The sequence below is a fragment of the Camelus bactrianus genome, chromosome 13 (genome assembly GCF_048773025.1).
Source record: "Camelus bactrianus isolate YW-2024 breed Bactrian camel chromosome 13, ASM4877302v1, whole genome shotgun sequence".
Classification (NCBI taxonomy): Eukaryota; Metazoa; Chordata; class Mammalia; order Artiodactyla; family Camelidae; genus Camelus; species Camelus bactrianus.
The window spans coordinates 53,735,817-53,755,757 of record NC_133551.1 but is presented as its reverse complement, the minus strand read 5'-3'; the positions used below and the strand labels follow the sequence as shown (position 1 = coordinate 53,755,757).

The following is a 19,941-nucleotide window of genomic DNA, read 5'->3' as shown; positions in this document are numbered from 1 at the left end:
ACCAGGTTTCAGGGATTTCGATTATTATGAAGCCCCTGAATGAGCTGAGGGACGGGGGATGTGACTATGTTGGGGGAGGGAGCCTGTGCCTCTCTGGGTCTCTGAACCCAGGCTCTCAGGAGACCCAGACTGCCTGTGAGTGGGGGACACGAGCCTCCTGGCAAGCTGGGTGGGGACAAATATCTGCAACAACGGCTGTGGGTTCTGTGCTCACCATGAGCCAGGCACTGGGTGAAGCACGTTCACCCATAATCTCATTTAATCCTCACGACAGCTCTGAAGTGGGCACTATTTCACAGAACAGGAAACTGAGGCTCGAGGAGGTGAAGTGACCTGCCCAGGGCCTCACGGCTAGTAAGTGAGGAGCTAGATTCAAATGAAGGTCCTAAGGCAGAGCCTTAACTACATTCCTTCTGCATCTCAGCATCTCCCACCCGCCCTCACAGGGCGCTGGAGACACTGGGGAGCTGGGAGACCTCCTCTGTCAGGCACGGCCTTGGCGGGGTTAATGTTTGAGTTTGCTGCGCCCAACCATGGAACATTGTCACATCAGGGCAGCAGCAGATACTGGTTTGTAGTTTTCTTTTCTTGTAATGTCTTTGTTTAGCTTTGTTTTTAGAGTAATGGTGGCCTCATCGAATGAGTTGGAAAGTGTTTTTCCCTCTTTAATTTTCTGGAAGAGTTTTTGTTGAATTGGTATTACAGCATCCTTAAATGTTTGCTGGAGTTTGCCACTGAAATCATCTGGTCCTGTAGCTTTTTTGTTGGAAGGTTTTTAACTGTAAATTCAATTTATTTAATAGATATAGGGCTCTTCAAGTTATCCGGTTTTTCTTTTGAGTCAGCTTTGGTAGTTTGTGTTTCAAGGAATTTGTCCATTTCATCTAAGCTGTCAAATTTATTTGCAGAAAGCTGTTCATAATATTCCTTCTAATATTTGTAGAATCCGTAGTGATATCATTTCTCTCATTCCTGATATTGGTAATTTATGTCTTTTTTTCCTTATCAATCTACCTAGAGATTTATCAACTTTCTTACTTTCTTTAAAGAACCATCTTTTGGCTTTATTGATTTTCTCTCTTTTCTTTGTCGATTTCTATTCTTTATTATTTATTATAAATAATCTTTATTATTTCCTTTCTCTGCTTACTTTGGGTTTAATTTACTTTCCCCACTAGTTAAAAAAATTTTTGTTTTAAATTGAGGTACCATTGACATACAATATTATATTAGTTTCAGGTGTACAACATAATGATTAGATATTTGTATATATTGCAAAATGATCACCACTGTAAGTCTAGTTAACATGTCACCATACATAGTTACAAATTGTTTTCCTTGTGATGAGAACTTTTAAGATTTATTCTCTTAGCAATGTTCAGTATGCAATATGATGTTATTAACTATAGTCACCATGCTGCAAGGTACACCCCCAGGACGTATTTATTTTATAGCTGGCAGTTTGTTCCTCTTGATCCTCTTCACTTATTTCCCTCCCTTCCCCTCAGTTTCTTAGGGTGGAGGCTGAAGTCAATGATTTGAGACCTAACATTGGCATTTAGTGCTATAAATTTCCTCCTAAGTCCTGTCACAGTGGCAAGCCACTAATTTTGTGTCATTCTTTTGTGTTGTGTTTTCATTTTCATTCAGTTCAAAGTAGTTTATAATTTCCCTTTCGATTTCTTATTTGATTCATGGGTTATTAAAAGTGTGTTCTTTAGTTTCCAAGGATCTGGTGATTTTCCTCATGTTCTCTGTTATCAATTTCTACTTGAATCCCTTGTGGTCAGAGAACATTCTTTGGCTTGAGTCCTCTTAAATTTATTCAGACTTGTTTCATGACTCTACCTTTTAAATTTTCCATACGAACTTGAAAATAATGTGCAATCTGATGGTGCTGAGTGGAGTGCTCTGTAAATATCGATTAGGTCAAGTTGTTTATAGTGTTGTTCAAGTCTTGGAAATCTTTGATTAGATGCCAGACATTGTGATTTTTACCTTTTTGGGTACTTTTGCATCCTTTTGGATACTCCAATTATGCATGCATGAGGTGTTTTTGTATTCCTGGTTATTTTTGTATAAATGTTCTGAACTCTGTTCTGGAATGCATTTTATTGGCAGGAAGAGTCTGGTCCTTTTGGGTTTTGCTTTTAAGATTTGTTAGGTGGGCAGGGGGAGGGTATGGCTCAGTGGTAGAGTGAGAGCATACACGAGGTCCTGGGTTCAATCCCCACTGCTTCCATTATAAATAAATAAATAACTAAAAACCTAATTACCTCTCCTCCAAAAATAAACTTAAAGAAATGAAAGATTTATTAGATGGGTCCAGAGTAGCATTTAGTTTAGGAATAATGATTCCTCACTATTGAGGCAAGATTCTTCTGAGTACTCTACCCAATGCTGCATGAATTATGAGGTTTTCTGGTCTTGGTGAGGACAGGTGTTATTCCAGGCCTTGTATGAGTGCTGGAGACTGTTCTCTCTAATCCCTTTGGATTGCCATTGACCCAGCCTGGAGGACTGTCCTTCCACACCCAGGCTGATCAGTACTCTGATGAATACTTGAGGGGGACCCTCTCCAGAGCTCCAGGGTTCTCTATGTAAGTCTCTCCTCTCGAGTACTCTGTCCTGCAAATTCTGGTTGTCTCCGTCTCCCTGGACTCTCAGCTCTATCTCCTCAACTCACAGGGCTTCCCAGGCTCCACCTCCATTCCCATTTTTTTCTTCCGCAGCCTGGAAACTTCCTCAAGGCATTAAGCTAAGTTGATTTTAGGGTTCACCTTGTTTGCTTCCTGTCTCTCAGGGATACTGTCCTTTGTTGTCTGATGCCCAGTGTCCTGAAAACCCTTGTCTCATATATTTTGTATGGTTTCTCTTTGTTGTTTCAGGTGGGAGGGTACATTTACTCTCTGTTCTTCACCTTGGATGGAAGCAGGATTCTCAACATGCCTTTCAGCGCCATCTGTATGCTAATGACCCGCACATTCACTCCGACCTTCAAAGTCTTATATCCAACTTGGAATAATCATGGCTAAGACCTCAAACTCACCGGATCCAAAATGGAACTCCTGATTCTCCTCTCACCAGATCTCTCCTTCCTGTCTTCCTCATCCCAGGAAATATTCATCCAGATGTTAATTTTATCCTCTTTTCTTCTGTTTCCCTCATATCCTATGCCAGCATCTCAGAAACTCCTTTTGGCTTGACCTGCAAGATGTATCTTAAATCTGAGACACTTTCATTACCTCCACTACTGATTAAAGTCACCATCATCACTCATCTGGAATCTTGCAGTAAGTAGCCTCCTAACTCCAAACGAGCTGCTTTCATTCCTCATCCTCTTATAGTCTATTTTTCCTTCAGTAGCGGGGAGCCCTTAAAGATGCTGGCTCCATCATAGTTGTTCAAAACCCTCCCATATCTTCCCATCACAACTTAGGATAAAGCCCAAAGTCCTTATCGTGGTGCACAGGACCCTGTATGACATGGCCTCCGCCACCTGTCTCACCTCATCTTCTCCCCTCTCTTCCTTGCTCACTCCACTCTGGCCACCCAGGCCTTGCTGTTACTGGGACATGCCAAGGACCTCCTCCTTTAAGGAATACTTCTTCCCTTTGCCTGGAGTGCTTTCCCCTAGATATTTCCCTGTCGATACCTTCATGAGTCTCAGCTCAGATACCCGCCCCCCCTTCATAGGGGGCCCTTCCATGACTGTGTGATTAAGACAGCATCCCTGCTGCCTCTCCCCTTACTCTGATTTATAGAACTATTCCCACCGACACCCTGCACACATATTTGTCCACGTGCTTATCATCCCTTTCCCTGGGTAGAAAGCAGGCTTCACGAGGACAGGGACTTTGTCTTGTTCACTCTTGGTCATTATCTATGCCTAGAATAATGCCTGGCATATGGCAGAAGCTCAGTGAGTCAGACTGAATGAATGAATGCTCCTGTTGGCCACTGGGTACAATCTACTCGCTATGTGGCTGTGGACAAGTCCTGTACCATCTCAGGGCATGTCCTTTTCTAGTGGGCACTGGCTGAAAGTCACCCCCCACATCCCCACCTTGCACTGTGCCAGGCGAAGCCCTGGGCTTTGCTCTTCAATTCCCCACCCTGCTGGAGGGGGCTGAGCCAGGCGTTCTGCATCCGTACTTGATGGCGCCCGGCTTTGGAGTGTCATGATAACCACCAGGGGGCGCTCGATGCTTAGATTCTGGACCCAGGGCTCTGCATCTCCCCTTTGGATTGGTAGAAGTCGCTGTGATTGACGGTCATTTAGGACCCCTGTTTGTAGGTGGTGTAAATGTGCATGGGGAATGGGAAGGCATTTTCAAGAGCCCTCACTCCAGGGCTCAGGGTGTGGATTCAACTCTTGCTGCTTACCCTCCCATGGCTCCCCACCTAGAGACAGACCCCAAGAAATGATTCACCTGTGTCTTCCTGGGGAGGGAGAGAATGAATTGGGCCCACTAGACTGGAAACTGTGTTGGGGTGCTCAGTGGCTTCTCACATGTCTTGGACCCCAAAATCACCTTGGGGCTTTGGACAAGTAAACCCTTTGGCATCACTGAGCAGGGTAACCCTATTATTCTTGAGTCCCTCTAAGGAGCCAGAACCCTGGCAAACCTGTCCCAGCCCTTTGGCCTTCTCCAGGACTGAGCCCGTCCTCAGGTCAGGGAAGGCCCCCATCCTGGACTGCAGATTGTCCCTCAGACCCACGAGGCTCTAGGTGGGCCATCCCAGGAGGCCTGGGGAGATGCCTTCTGAGTGGGGAGGCTCCGACATACTCAGGTTCATTTTATTCTCTCAATAAGTTAGAATTTTTTTTTGCTGTGGACCCATAGGCAGATGGGAAAACTGAGGCCCAGAGAGTAGGAAGGATACTATGAAGTCCCATATCATCATGTGGTGTGCATTTGGGTGTAGCCTCTGTTTTGGGTGAGCCTAATGACCCCGCGGGCCATTCCCGTTCCAGAGAGTTATCTCCTCCAGCTCAAACACGGCCTCTGAGCCTTTGCACTTGCTGTTCCCTCTGCCTGGCCTGTCTTTCCCTCATATCTTCACGGGGCTGGTTCCTTCCTGTCCTTCGGGTGATAGGCCAGATGTCACCTCCTCAGAGAGGCCTTCCCTGACTACACCTGGTCCCTTTCTATCTCACCAGCTTGTTTTATTTCTTCTAGAGCACTTATCACCATCTGAAATCAGCCAATTTCCCGGTTTATGTTTTGTATTCTGTCTCCCCTGTCAGAATGGAAATGTAACTACAGCAGGGACTTTGCGGGACTTGTTCCTTGTGGACCACATCTCTCATGTGGCCCACGGTAGGCAGTGTCCCATGGGCATTACTGGGGGCGTGGACAAGGAGGATGGAGAGGGGCCCATCACCCACGCAAGTCTGCAGACAATAGTGCAGAGTCTCACTGACCCCTCCTGGGAGACCCCAAGCTCTGGGGTGCTCCGGGGCTGATGAGCCCATTCCTCTCTGGGCTTCTTATTCCCTCACCCATGCCCCCATGAGTGGGCATGCACCTCACACAGGAAGCCATGGAATGTTGGCTTTAAGAACCAAAGCCAAAAAAATGGGAGGAGGCAGGAGGGGGACAGTGCAGCCTGGGGGTGGGGTCTAGCCGCTAGTGTTCCAGGGATGGGAGCCCAGGATTGCCAAGGTGCCGGATCCCTTTGTTTTTCCAAACTCAGGCTGAGTGAGTGGATGGTTTCTGACCATGCTGACTGCCCTGTGACTGTGTGAGTTCCTGTCAGGAAGGTACAGAGGGCACTCCTTCCCTGTGTGTGAGTGTGAAGTGTCCCTGAGCTCCCTCCCAGGGCCAGGAGGGCCGTCTTACAGGACAGCTTGGTGACTGGGTGGAGAGCAGACAAGGCAGTAGGAGACGGAGTCATGCTTCGGGCCAGGAAAATCTAAATTAGAATTCTGGCTCAGCCACTTCAGTGCTGTGTGACCTTGGGCTAGTAACTTCCTCTCTCTGAGCTAAGAAGAAATAAAATCTGCTTCACTGGCTCTGGAACTCTGCCCTCCAGGCCCAGTTTGTGTTTGGGGTTCCTGGCCTTCTTTCAATTCTCAGCATAAAGGGAAGCCACCCCCACCCCTACCTGGGGACTCAGGTTCTTCTTGCCCTGGAGTCACCCTGTTCTGACTATTTCTTTAGCAGAATGGCATTATCTGTTTAGATTTCTGCCCCTCCTCCCCCACTAGACCAGATCTACCCTTGCAGGCAGGCCTGGGGCTTTGTTCATTTCTGCATCCCTCATGCCCAGCGTGGGTACAGGCACACCACATATTTGGTGGCCACATTATAATACTGTTTTATACTCATTTTAGGTATGAATAAACTGAGGCTCGGAGAGAGGTCAAGTGAATTGAAGTCACACAGCACACAAGTGGCAAAGCCGGTGGTGGGCTGGTCAGCGTTTAACAATCAGCTCTCCAAACAAACAAACAAAAGCCTCAATTTGTGGTGTTTGCCAATTTCTGTGGTGTAAATACTCCTGCCGAATTTCAAGCTACCAACACGCTTCACTGAACTTGAAGCTGGGAAGGGATGCTCACAATCGACCCTTGTGAGCAGGTATGAGCCAACTTCAGAACATCATGAGGCAAAGTTGAGATTCAAACCCCGCCCTGTTCGATGCGGACCAACTGGCATTCTATTTTAGATTCCTGAAACCTGGTATTAAGCGGAAAAAAAGCAGGGTACATAGGGCATGTATCAAGGGGGAAAAAGAATACGGAAACATACAAAAGAATATACGCGTATGAATGTATATCTTGGCTTGTTTGTGTGAATCTTGAATGATTTGCCGGACTGATAACACTGAGTTTTTCCTAGAAGGGGAGCTAAGTGTCTGGATGACAGGGAGGGAGAGAGATTACTTAGGGTATTCTTTATACTCTTTGAATTTTGAACCATGTGAGTATATTAACCATTCAAAAAAAAAAAAAAGAATCAACAAAAAATAAAACCAGACAAGCAACCAATCGCAAACAGACGCTGGGCCTGCGGCTCTGTGCCAGGCTGGTCTGTGGGCCTGGGGCCGGGCAGGGTGTGCTGGGTGGACTGCTCTGTCTTTTGGCAGCCCTTGGACTGTGCTGCTGGGCAGGTGGGGCAAGTTGAGAGACTATCGTCTTCTCAGAGTGTGAGGGATGGTTGCACTTGCTTTAATTCTCGTCTGTGCATCTTGGTCACTGAGACCACGGCACTGCGCTCTAAACTCAATTAGAAATTTAACAAACCTTATAAATCCTCCCCAGCCTGGGCCTTGTAAATCTCCAGAGCGAGGCTGGCTTAACACTTCTCTATCTCTGGCTTAATGACCTCCCTGGCCCGGCCTGGGAATGATTCAGGGCCAGCGAAAGGTCTAATTAGTGAACACAAGCTGCATCCCAGGCGAGGGGAGGAGGAAGAGCGACTGGGTCCCCGCCCTGGGGACACTAGGGAGGTGAGTCCCAGCCCTGGACAAGGAGGGTGAAGCAGGTGCCTGATTGACCTTCACTGTTAACACAGCCCTGTTGTGTCTCCCGCACTGCACTTCGTTGTTCAGGGAGAGCTGTTGTGTGATGTGCCACTTATAACACTGTTGCATCGAGAGCCCTGTGGGGCCCATGGAGTCTCCCGGCAAGACAGCACATTTGTGGGCAGGTTTTGAGGCTGTGTTGACAGCCTGTGGTGGGCGTGGGAGGTTTTGACGGTGGGTTCTCATCTCCCGTGCCTGAGGGAATTGTGTTCCAGAGCAATGTATGTGAAATAACAGGGAGTCCAGAGAGCCTCATTTTTAAGGGTGTACATCTCAGCTTTAGTGAGAAGATGGATCTTTCCAGCCAAGCTGACCTATCCTTGTGAGTTAATGAGCTCCCCGTCAGTAGAAAGACAGCCCAGGATCCTCCACCATTAACGGAGCCCAAGCTGTGTGCCAGGCTCCTTACACATCATCTGATGCTGTCTTCCGGCCCCATCTTACAGATGAAGAAATTGATGTTCAGAGAGATAACGTGTCCCAGGTCATTCAGAACCAGGATTTGAACGCTGGCCTGCTTGGCTTCAGGACTTGTGGCTCCTCTGCCATGCCTCCCGCTCTGCTGAAGATGCGCCCTTCAAGCTGCTGCTCATCTAAGAGGACTCATGATGATTCTGGGCACAAAGTGATTAAAGGCCCCAGAGCCACAGTCTCCTTGGCAACACGGGCTGCCTTTGCCAGGGTGTCCCACCACGTTCCATGCTGGGGTGGGAAGATGTGGGTCCTCTCTGCCCTCTCTCCTACCTTTGTTCATTTACTGGTTTCATTTTTCTGTCCTCCCAGCCTCCTCTGCCCTCTGTCTCTGGACCTGATTCCCAGAACCCACTGAGTAATTTGCCGGGAGGTTGGGGGTGGGGTGGGCCGAGCCCTCCACTTTTACCCATCACCCTGCTGCTCAGGTGCAGGAGGCAGAGCTGACACTGTTACCTGGGGTGACGGGTGCCAGCTCTCACCCCACCAGCCCTTCTGAACCCCTCCCTGGCCCTGATCACCAGGAGGAGGCCTGGGTAATTGGTTCCATCTAAGGCTCATCCTCAGTGGCGCGAAAGAGAAAGTTATAAATATTTTTATCTATAACTCACGAGGAATAAAAATTTAATTACACTGAAAAATTTAAATTTCATAAGAAATAAATATTAATCCTGGAGAGTGACTTTTGTGGGAAGTTAACTTTCAAATGTTGCCAATCTGGAGGTTCCTGGGGTCTGGGAGGGAAGGGGAAGCCCCCAGTTTGGGTTCCTGGTCTTGGGTGGGGGTCTCCACCTCTGAGACCCAGGGCGCTCAGACTCAGATCTCCATCCAGGGAAGAGGCTGCCTTCAGCCCTTTGCTCTCTTCAGTAATTAATTACCTACCACGTCCAGACATTCTTCTAGGTGCTGGGGTGTTGCAGGAAAACTGAGGCACGTGGAACATAAAGCAATGTGGAGGCAGATATTAAATGAATAACCACTAATGCCACTGCCCAGTTAGAACCCCGCTACTGGGCACAAACCTACCTGCTCCTGCTTGGTGGTATTATTATTATTATTATTATTATTATTATTATTATTATTATATTATTATTATTATTATTATTATTATTTTACTTAAAGAAATGCAAGTCTAACACACATGGAGAAAGATGCCTGAAGCATAAGCCGGCAGCCCAATGAATGCTGACAGTGTCTAGGAAGGTACGCTGCCCAGATCCGGGAATCTGACATTGGTTCACGTGCTGGGCATTTGGGGGAGGGGCAGGCCCTGCCTGGAGGACCTTGGCAGACTGCTTGATGGATGACTCTTGCTGCCTGACCAGGGAGAGAATGATTTGGGAGTAGGGTGGCCTATTATTAGTAACAACATCTCAATACATACAGAACGTTTATCACGTGCCAGGCCTGATTCTAACGGCTTTATGGGTATTAATTCATTTAACCCTGACAAAACCTGACCAAGTAAGTGCTCTTATCACCTCATTTTATTGACGAAAAAACCAGAAACACAGAGAGGTTAAGTAACGAGTCTGAAGTCACACAGCTGGTGGGAGGCATAGCCAGGTTAGATCTGAGTCCCCTGGCTTGGAGCCCTCGGGCTCCTCTGAGATGGAGAGCCCAGTCTTGGTGTCAGGAGGCCTGGGGTCTAGTGTCCTCTGGAACCTCTGCAAACCTTTTGATGTATCATACCAGCTGTGTGGCCTCAGGCAAGTCTCTCAACCTCTCTGAACTTCAGGTTCCTCTTTTGAGAAGTGGGGATAAAAATCCCCACTTTGTGCCACTGTGGGCTTGTATGGGGCTGAGAGGAGGTGGCAGAGGTGAATGTTGTAACCCTGATGGCTGCAACAAAGTTCATCCTAACTTTGAGCCTCTCTGGCCATGTGCTGATAGGGGTACACCAAGTGCACTATGCATCTCACGCTCTCCCTGCTGCAAGCCTCCTCCCTGTGAGGCAGGTTGCGTTGTTATTCCCACCTGATGGGTGAGGAGCTTGAGGAGGGTGGGGTGGTCAGAGATGCTGCCTGAGGGCGTGGTGGGGGCAGCAGGGTGCTGCTCTGGGCAGGGAAGTGAGGGCAGGATTTGGGACCTGCATTCCAGGAGGGGGTCCCATGTGAGCAGAGGCATGGAAGTCAATGTGTCCATGTTGTGTAGGGGGCTGGGAGGGCAGGCTGGCTTCTGAGTGGCCCACTTCAACTGCTTTCCCATTCCACAGATGCTAAAACTGAGGCCATACTGGGCTGGGACTGTAGACCCTGGGTCTGGGGCTGCACCACATCTGAGTGGAGGTGGGGGCAGTGGGGGCAGGAACTTGGAGTTGAGTCTGGCAAGCAAAGTCCTTGGCTCTTGATCCTGGGACCAAGGCTGAGGGGGGCGGCTGGGCCTAAGTGCCAGCTTGGGGCCATGGGGTTGTGCCCAGAGGGCCTCATTCTGCAGCTGGCAGCCATGTGGCTGGCTGGGACAGCCATGGCCCATGTACGGCAGTATGGCAAGGAGAACCCAGAGGAGGTGGAGCCCTACAGTCTTAATTTCCCGCTTTGTGACCTCCATGGAGGTGAGTGACAGAGACCTACAGCTCTCCAGGGACCAGATGGCCCAGCTGCCCCCCGCCCTTAGTATTAAAAAATACCCTGAATTCTTATTTGGCTGTCCCAGACCCTGGAATAGGGTACTGTGGGCAGTAGCTGGGAAATCCACCTTTTGTAGCAAAAATGCTTCATCCTCCCCTCCAGACCCTCCCTGCCATATACACATTCTCACATGTTCAGGTGCAGACGTGTGTGCTGACACAGACACGTGTGCCCACACACAACCACAGATACACTCCTGGTTGGTTGTGGATCCCCGGAAGCCACCCTCCCGGCCGCGTTCTGCTGATGGAATGCTGTAATATTTTTCTATTAAATGTTGCATTTGTTGTGCCTTTTAGTAGCTCCCCTCATTAAAAATGATATTATCCCCATAAATAAGCCGGCGTCTGAGAAGAGTGCCGGACTCCATTTCTCTTCCTAATTGAGACACTTAGCTTTGATTTGCACATCGGCACGTACTGAGCGGATTAATTTTCAATTAATGCTCCTGGGCGGGCGGCTGCAGGCGGTGTGTGCTGGCAGCCCAGTGGCCCGGGAGCCGGGGTGGGTGGGGACCTGGAGGAACCAGAGAGAGTGTCTCTGTGTTTCCTGGCTTCCAGACAGAGAGCACTGGGGACTGTCTGGGGCATCATGGTCTTGTTCTTTGTGGGAAAGTGGACCCTGGGGTCCTCTCTTATGGATAGTATCCTCTTTCCATACTAGGTGCTGTGGACTGAATGTGTTCCCCTGCCACCAAATTCATATGTTGAAGCCCTCAGCCCCTATGTGATGGTGTTGGGGATGGGGCCTTTGGGAGGTAATTAGGTCATGAGGATGGAGCCCTCATGATGGGATTAGTGTCCTTAGAAGAAGAGACATGAGAGAGCTTGCTCTCTGCTCTCCAGGTGAGGATACAGGCAGCCATCTGCAAACCAGAGAGCAGGCCCTCACCAGACAGTGGTTCTGCTGGCATCTTGACCTCAGATGTCCCAGCCTCCAGAACTGTGAGACATAGTGCTTGTTTAAGCCACTGAGTCTATGGTAAGTAGTTACAGTGGCCTGAGCTAAGACACCAGGAAAGGGCCCCCAAACTCTGGTTAGAACCCGAGTCCTGCAACCAGACAGGCCTGGAATGACAGCCCAGCTGGGCCACTTCCTAGCAGGGCGCCCTTGGACCATTCATGTTTATCTTCTCAAGACTTAGTTTCCTAGTGGGATGAAGGGTCTTGAATGGCTGTTGTGGGGGTTAAATGAGGTGATGCCAGCAGTGCCTGGTGTTCAGTGACGGCAGCTCTCCTCCCCGCTCTCCTCCTCCGTGTCTACCCATTGTCTGGTTTCCCATCTGTACCCTGTCCCTCTGTCTGTCCAGACCTTTTACCTTAGACCTGCCCCTGTGAACAGGACCCACCTGGGGGTGGCTGCCCTGGGGTGTTTCCAGCGGCTGCTTGTGTTCTGTAGCTATGGCCTCTCTCCGCTTGGTGCCTGTGGGTATATAGTGCTCAGGAGACAGGATGTCCTTGTTGGCACCTGAGAAACCCTCCACTCCAAGTGGAATGGGCAGGACGTGGTCTCATGTGCTCAGCCCAGGAGGTCTGCTCAGTACATCAGGCAGCTGCTTCCTGGTCCCACCCCCAGCACCCCCACCCCCACCCCCTGCGGGTGCTTCCCCCAGGCCTCTGCCTCCTGTGGGCTTGGCCTTCCTTGGGGGACCTGCATAAAACCACGAAGCTGTGTGGCTCAGTCTCCACTGAGACTGTTGTCACAGCCAAAGACACACCAGTCTGGGAGCCCCCAAATGGAAAAACCACTTGAATGTTCATGAAAGTCTTTTGGAGAACGCTAAGGAAGATTCTATTCACCACACATAGCATTGCGTCTTAAAATCCTACTTTCTGCTCTTCCGCTCACTCTCCCTCTCATCATGATTTACCTAACAGGCATGGCTGCTGTCTCTCGACCTTCTCATGGGAACCCCCCCAACTCTTCCCTAAAGCCCAGTCTGTGCCGGCTCTAGTCCCAAGCCTGCAAAACGGTGGCCCAAGGGCACATCTTGCTCCCGGACTTAATAGCTCTGCACAGTGTTACAAATGTATCTTTTGCTGTAGTGGGTAACATTAAAAAAGTAGGGGTTTCACTTAAAGATCTGCATTTCCAGCTTTACTTGAAAAATCAGCTCTGGTGACCCTGGGCCCTGATGGAGCTTTGGGCTTTCCAACTCCCACCTGGCCTGCCCCTCCCTCCTGTTGTCCACCTGGTCCCTGTGGGCATTTGAGTGCATGACCCTTACTCTAGTCTTCCTCTCCTCCTCCTGCTTTTGGGGCCTCCTGATTGCTCTTTGACAGCCAGAGAGAGGCCAAGGGCCACTAGGCGTGGTGTTGTCACCTTTTATGGTCTCAGTAGCTTCACACGCCTACAGGTGGGATCAATCCAACTGCCCTGGGGAAGGGGCTGGGATTCCCAGGGACTGAGCCACCACCCATTCTTTGGCCTTTTGTGGTTAGCCTTAGTCATGGCGCCTGCGGGCATGTTATTTGATCATGCTGTTACAATGAGCATATAATGAAGCTCGAGGTCTATTAGAAGTCAAACGTCTTAATCCTCAAGGCTAACTAGGAGGTGAATCTTCCACCACTTTGGTTGCTGTCACTCCTTGAGTGGCTGTGCCCTACCCCCTTCCCTCCTGTCTCAATGCCAGCTCCTTCCTGACACCGCCTGATGTCATATCATCAGGGCTGTCCTACGCATCCTCAGAGGCTTGCCCTTGGTGTGGCTCATACAATTCCAGGTCATTGACTTTTCAGGCCAATGCCAGGGAGATGGGAGAGCCTGGGGCTAAGTAGGCAGACTCAGGCCAGGAGACCTGGATTCTGATTCTGGTTTTCCTGCTTAGCTCTGTGACGTGATCAAATTATCCAATCTCCTCAAGCCTCAGTTTCCTCTGTAAAATAAGGATGGTATTAATAGTGATGCAGGAAAAACGAATGTGGGGCATGAAGAAGACCATGTCCCAGGATTTGGTTGAGCCTCTGACGTGCTCCGCCAAGTGTGGGTCCTTGGCTTTGCACAGGAAAGAATTCAAGAGTGAGCCACAGTTGAGTGAAGGTAGATTTATTTAGAGAGATACATCGAAAGGCAAGAGAAAGGCCACGAGGTGTGAGGGTTGGGTGCTCAGATTAGAGTAAAAGTAAGTATACACTCCATAGACAGATGGTCTCTCCTAAGAGGGAGAGAGAGGGGCAGCCATGAGGTGCCATGTTGCCAGTTTTTATGGGCTCAGTGGCTTCATATGCTAATAAGTGGAAGGACCAGTCCAACTAGCCTGGGAAAAGGGCTGGGATTCCCAAGAAGTTGGCCATTTCCCACTCTTTGACCTTTTGGACTGTCATGGCGCCTGTGGGCGTGCTGTTTACCATGCTAGTGTGTTACAATGGGCGTATAATGAAGCTCAAGATCTGCTAGAAGTCTAATCTCCCACCATCTTGAGCCTCAAGGCCTCCTGGGGGTTGAATCCTCAGCCTCCCTGATGTTAATTGTTGTACTGTTCCTTGAATGGCTGTGCCCTGCCCCTTTTCTGTCTCAATAGCACACATTTCCTAAGGGTGTTGTGCCAATTAAATGAGAAAACGCATTTCACAACTTGATACTCAAAGTATGATGTTTGGACCCTTGGTATCTCCTGGGTGCTTGTTAGGAATGCAGAGTTCCAGGCCCCACCCCAGACCTGCAAATCTGAAGCAGCATTTCAACAAGATGCCAAGGGGTTCCTTGTACACCGTCAAGTTTGAGAAGCTCTGATTTAGCACAACTCTTGGCCCGAGGTCAGCACTCACAGGACGGTGGTAGCTGGCATGATTGTTATTAGTCTGAGAAGAATCCCTGTACTAAGGCAGATTCTGGTGCTGGAGAGAAGACTGGGGCTCAGTCCTGGCTCTGAGAACGTGTATCGTGTGCCCACGTCAGCCTTGATCCCCGCCTCACGGCTCCACTTGGGAAAATGCAGATCGTGAAGCTGTCTCCTGGAGCTGATTGGAGAGTTAATATGAGCAAGCAGGAGCTTCAGAGAGTTGGGGAGAGTGATTCTGAGATATTGAAGCTCTACAAGCATTTTTGCACATTTTATTTACTCTTTCTGCTATTGTTCCTATTTTAAACATGAACAATTAAGGCGTTTGAAAACCAAAGAGTCAGTCCAAGCTCATTTAGCGAATCAACTACAGAACCGGGCAGGTTGAATCCTGGGACCTGAGGCCATGAGCTGTGCAAGACCCCTCAGAGGGCTTCCAGATCAGCCAGATCAGTCCCTGGACCCGCTCTCTGCCCCTCCCACCGCTGACACAGTTGGGTGCCTCTGGCTGTATAGTACGGTTGGCTGATTGCTTCTTCTTTGTGTGTTGGGGTTGGAGGTGGCTGCAGCCCAGGGAGGTGGTGGGGACAGGAAGGATGGGGCAGCTCTGGGATCTAACGGTTAATTAAAATGTCCTCATAGGTGATCAATCCACAGTCAATGGCTTGAATCCGCAATGACCCAGCTCCTTTCTGGCCCAGCACCTGGCCTTCCTAGGGTGGCGGGAGGCCAGGCTGTCCTCCTCCTGGTCCTTGGAAGCTGCTCACGGGGCTGTGCCGTCCATATTGCCTACGAAATATTCCCGTCTTGTTTCCATAATAGCTTCTGTCATCGCTCTTGACAGGCCAGCCATTAAGTCTTTGGCAAAATTGTAAGAATTATTAACATATGAGGTTTTATATTATTTGACAGCTGTCGGCTCCTTTGGAATCCACATCACCCTGTCGCCTCCCTACTCCCCACCTTCCCCCTCGGCATCACCCCTCCCCACCCCAGGAGGATGGGAGGGGCCTCCCAGTCACCCAGGAGCCAGGAGGAGACAAGCTCAGTCAAGCTTCACTCACAATTGCTCCCGTGCATCTGCGGGATGTTCCCCAAGGCCCCGTGCGCCTGTCTCCCGTCCTAACCTGGATCCTTCCTCATCCACGCCCCTGACTTCAGTGGTTTCAGCGATGACTCCCAACACTCCATTTACCTCGTGACTCTGCCCTAAACCCATATACCGTCTCCCTCCCAGATGGCTCTCTCAGATGCTCCAAAGACTCCATCCTGGCTCCCTCTCTGAGTTTCCCACCTAGGTGCCTCGCTCCATTGTCCAGCCTGTGCCCCAGGCCAGAAACCCCTGGATCTCCCTAGTCTCCTCTCCCTCCTACACTCCCACAGTCTCCTGTCCCCAAGCTCTGTCCACTCTGCTTCCTAAAAGCCTCTTGACTCTCCCCTCTCCTCCCCATCCCCAGTGCTTTGCCCTCATTGGGCCTCCACACCTGTTTCACCCCTGGTCGATGCCCCACCCAGATCCCCTTGGGCCCTCGCATGGAATGCGTGCCCATCGGACTTCCGAAACCCCGCGGGATTTCTCTGGGGCTGCAGCCTGCTCCCTCCACCCAGGCCGGCAGGAAGTAATGTTCCTCTCCGGCTTCTCGGGATCCCTCTCAGCCTATTGCTGAGGGGAATTGGTATATAAATGCCCCGGCTCCTTCCCCTGTGGGAAGGATGGCTGAGGCCTGGTCTGAAGTCCCCAGTGGAAGGAAGCCCCACTTCCCCATTGTAGTAACTGGCTTGATAAAAGCACGCTTTTGGGCTTCCTCCCTTTCCCTGCTCCTCCCCATTGATACCCCGCCCAGATCCCCTTGGGCCCTCCCGTGGAGTGCATGCCTGCCCTACTTCCAAAAGCCCGCAGCTTTTCTCTGAGGCTGCAGTAAAAAAAAATGCTTGCATTCAAATCCTTGCTCAGAGTCGACTATTAGGGGAATCCAAATCAAGGCAGGACTCATGGTCTGTCCCTCCTGCAAGGGTGAGCCTTGGGGTATGGACATCTGGTTCTTTCACACCCTTCCCGGGATGGCAGGTGAGTCCTTAGGACTTCACCTCTTGTTCCATCAGCTGCTACAGCAAAGGGAGCTCTTCCTGAAGCCTGTGGCCCGGCTCCAGAAAATCTGAACGCACAGTGTTTGGCGCTGCTACTTACATTTCAAAAGCAGTCACCACAGGCTTCACATAGTATGTTCTTCTGGTACTCTCATTAGATCAAGTTTTGCACTTACACAGCCATTAAATAACACTGATATAGGGCCATCAATGCTACAGAGAAACACATTCCCAGATACCAAAATATATCATGAAGCTAACCGAAATAAAACTCGTGTTAGTTAGCACAAGAATGAACAAATTAACAGAGATGTCCAACATAGGACATCTAATAAATGATAAAAGTGGGATTTCTAATTAGTGTAGAAAGGATAGGTTAGTCATGAAATAAAGATGGATAATTAGTTAATCATTTGGAGGAAATAAAGACACATTTCATGCAAATTCCAGATGGATAAAAATGTCAATATAAAAATGAAATCATAAAAGAAGAAACAAAGGAGATGGTCTCAGGATGAGGTGGGCCTTCCTAAGGAAACAAGGGAAGACACCACAGATGAATCTGTGAGAACCGACAAAATCAAAATAAAAACTTTCGAAGTTAAAAAGCAGACACTGGGAAAATATATTGGCAGTGTGTACTGAAAAAAAAAAGACAAAACTGAGTAAGGTTGAATTCAGTCAATCTCCATTTTAGTTTGTTCCTGACCCCTAGTATTAAAACAAATCAGCAGAAGCTAGAGTAAGTCCTGAAAAGACAAATATTTGGTCATCTGCTCGTGAAAGTGCTCACCCTCATGATCAGGAAGTTCTTCCTGTTGTCCGACCTGCATCCTTCTTGCTGCAAAGGGAAACTTTTGATCCTTCAGGCCTTAGGGCCTTTCCTTGAAGTGGCTTCAGGCACTTTGTGTGGCTCCAGGCCATCCAGGCCAGAAGGCCCCAGGATCTTCCTGCGTTGGGAGACTTTGTTCAGCCACATGCAAGGTCCGGGAGAGTTCAGGCTTCTCTGAGGGCTCACTGGACCTTCAGCTTGGGAATACAGGCTCACCGCTGGCCCTCATCTCAAGTTGTCTACCTCCCTGTCCCCATCTCTACCCTGAGCCCACTGTGATCCTACTTGGACCCGGTCCTGAGCCCCACTCTGAACCTCATCTGGACCCCAGTCTGGAGCCATCCCTGACCTCTACAAACCCATCCCAGTCTTGGCCGAAGCCCCCATGGCCAGGTCCTGTCAGGCCCAGCTGCCGCTCCGAGCCAGGCTGGCTGTGCAGGGAACAGATGGGCTCTCCGTGGCCGCGGCAGCAGCGCAGAAGCTAATCCACTTTTATCTCGTTATGGTGACAGCCACCCTGTTAAATGGAATGGACTATCGATTCGGGGCTCACTTCCAGCCCGAGGATTTTCCATCACAGGCCTGAGTAGAATAGGAGAAAAGCAACACTTATTAACTCAGATGCCAGTCAGTGAGAGGCTGGGGTGGGGGCAAGGGCTGCGCAGGCGCAGGGGTGCTGGGGGTCCAGGCTCAGAGTCAGGGTCCGAGGGAGCTCTTCCTTCCCCCCTCCCTCAAGGCGATGGGGGTGGGGTGGGGTGAGGGGGTAGGCACTCTTGCACACACACTTCTGCACCTGTGTGTTCAACTCTGACACACACACACAACACTGACACATACACACTCCCAACACCAACTCATGCACACACACACAACACTGACACAATGTTCAACACTGACAAACGCTCACACCCAAAGCTGACACACATGTACACATACACCTGTCACTGACACACAGCCACACTGTCATGGGCATATTCACATATACACACCCAACGTTGACACACACATGCACACAACGCTGACACTTACAGACACCCATCGCTGACACACATATATACACACAAGGCTGACACATGGACAGCATGTGGACACACATACATCTCACTGCTGATGAAATTCACACAAGTACGCAGACAGAACTACCCATCACTCACACATGTGTGAACCCACCACTGACACACATCTACACAAATTCTCAACATGGACACACACACACACACCCCAATCACTGACACATGTGGACTCCAAATGCTGACACACGGAAGTGCGTAATCCTGATTTATATATATGCTCGCTGCTGACATGCACATACCCATGACCATGCCACACAGACTCACACAGTGCTGATGCAGACACAGACACACATGCCCTGACATCACACACATGCGTGCTGACACATTCCTGCGCATGGTGCCGACCCACGCCCAGCAGGGATTCACATGCAAACACACCCTCACTGACCTAAGTTCTACAGACACACCTGGTACACACCAGAATCCACGTCCAAGTGACACATCTGTGCCACACTGATACCCTAATACCGATGGACACAAACACTGTGACACTGGCACCATTGACATACCATTGACGTATGAGTTAATGATGCATGGTACACACGAATACACAATATTCACACACACGCACACTCCTAAACCCACTGGTTGCTCTTTGTTCAGGCCCCTGGTCTTTATAGAACACGTTTTCTGCTTCTTCCTGGGCAGGTACCAGGGCTGGACAGAGGATGAGACTCGGTGCTGCCCTCAAGCAGCTCTGCCTCTTGTGGAGGAGGGGAGATGACACACAGTATTCACAGCTAGTTCATGCACAGCACTTATCACACGGTCCTCACTGTTCTAAGCACTTTACATGGATACGCTTTTAAAGTCTTCACAACAGCCTTTGGAGGTAGGTACTATTATTAGCCTCAGGTTGTGGTTTGGGGGGGGGCTGGGCACAGAGAGGCTAAGTGACTTGCCCAAAGTCACACAGCTCTGGAGTGGTAGAGCTGAAATTTGAATTCAGGCCATCGGGCTCCTAAGAATGTGTAACTTCTACGTGTCGTTTCCTCACATCTGCATCTGGCCCCCAAACCCATGTGCCACCCCATCACAGCCCCAGATCCACCTGCCCACACAGACACTCACCCAAGGTGCCAGCCTGGCTCCTTTGGACTGACCCGCCTGGGGGAATCCACCTATTTCCCGGGAGGGCCGTTGTGCAGGGAGGGTGCAGCCCCAGGACTTCGAGATGGGGCCTCCAAAGGGAGGGGCCGTTCACTCTGGGAAAGGCTCTGGAGAGGAGTCCCAAGGGTGGGCATGGGCTGTGCTTTGTGGGTGTGGTGTCCGAGCAGACAGTGCCCCTCCGTCTCGTTTGTATGTTTGTACGTCACCGGCAATGGCTGCTCACACATGTGGGCTCTCCCAGGGCCAGGGCTTGGGGCAGGAAGGCTGCCAGGGAACTGGTTTTCTCCAACAGGGAATGGGGAAGGTGAGCCAGGAAGGCAGACAGCAGTGAGCCGGGCCTGGAGGTCTTGTTCCTTGGGACAAGTTTGGGAAAGGTGCTTTGGGCTGCAGACTAGTGTCGCAGCCTGGAGCTGGGCTGCC

The 19,941-nt window shown here is 50.0% G+C and overlaps 1 long non-coding RNA gene across 1 annotated transcript in view; it reads left to right on the top strand.

Annotated features, from left to right (window-relative positions):
- LOC123618280 (uncharacterized) overlaps positions 1 to 8,686 on the top strand; it is a 77,071-nt gene extending 68,385 nt beyond the window's left edge. Inside the window, exons 3-4 of the long non-coding RNA XR_006726689.2 lie at positions 2,889 to 3,293; positions 6,341 to 8,686. This is a non-coding gene — a long non-coding RNA (uncharacterized LOC123618280). The remainder of the gene's footprint in view (positions 1 to 2,888; positions 3,294 to 6,340) is intronic.
- Positions 8,687 to 19,941: the final 11,255 nt, after the last annotated feature.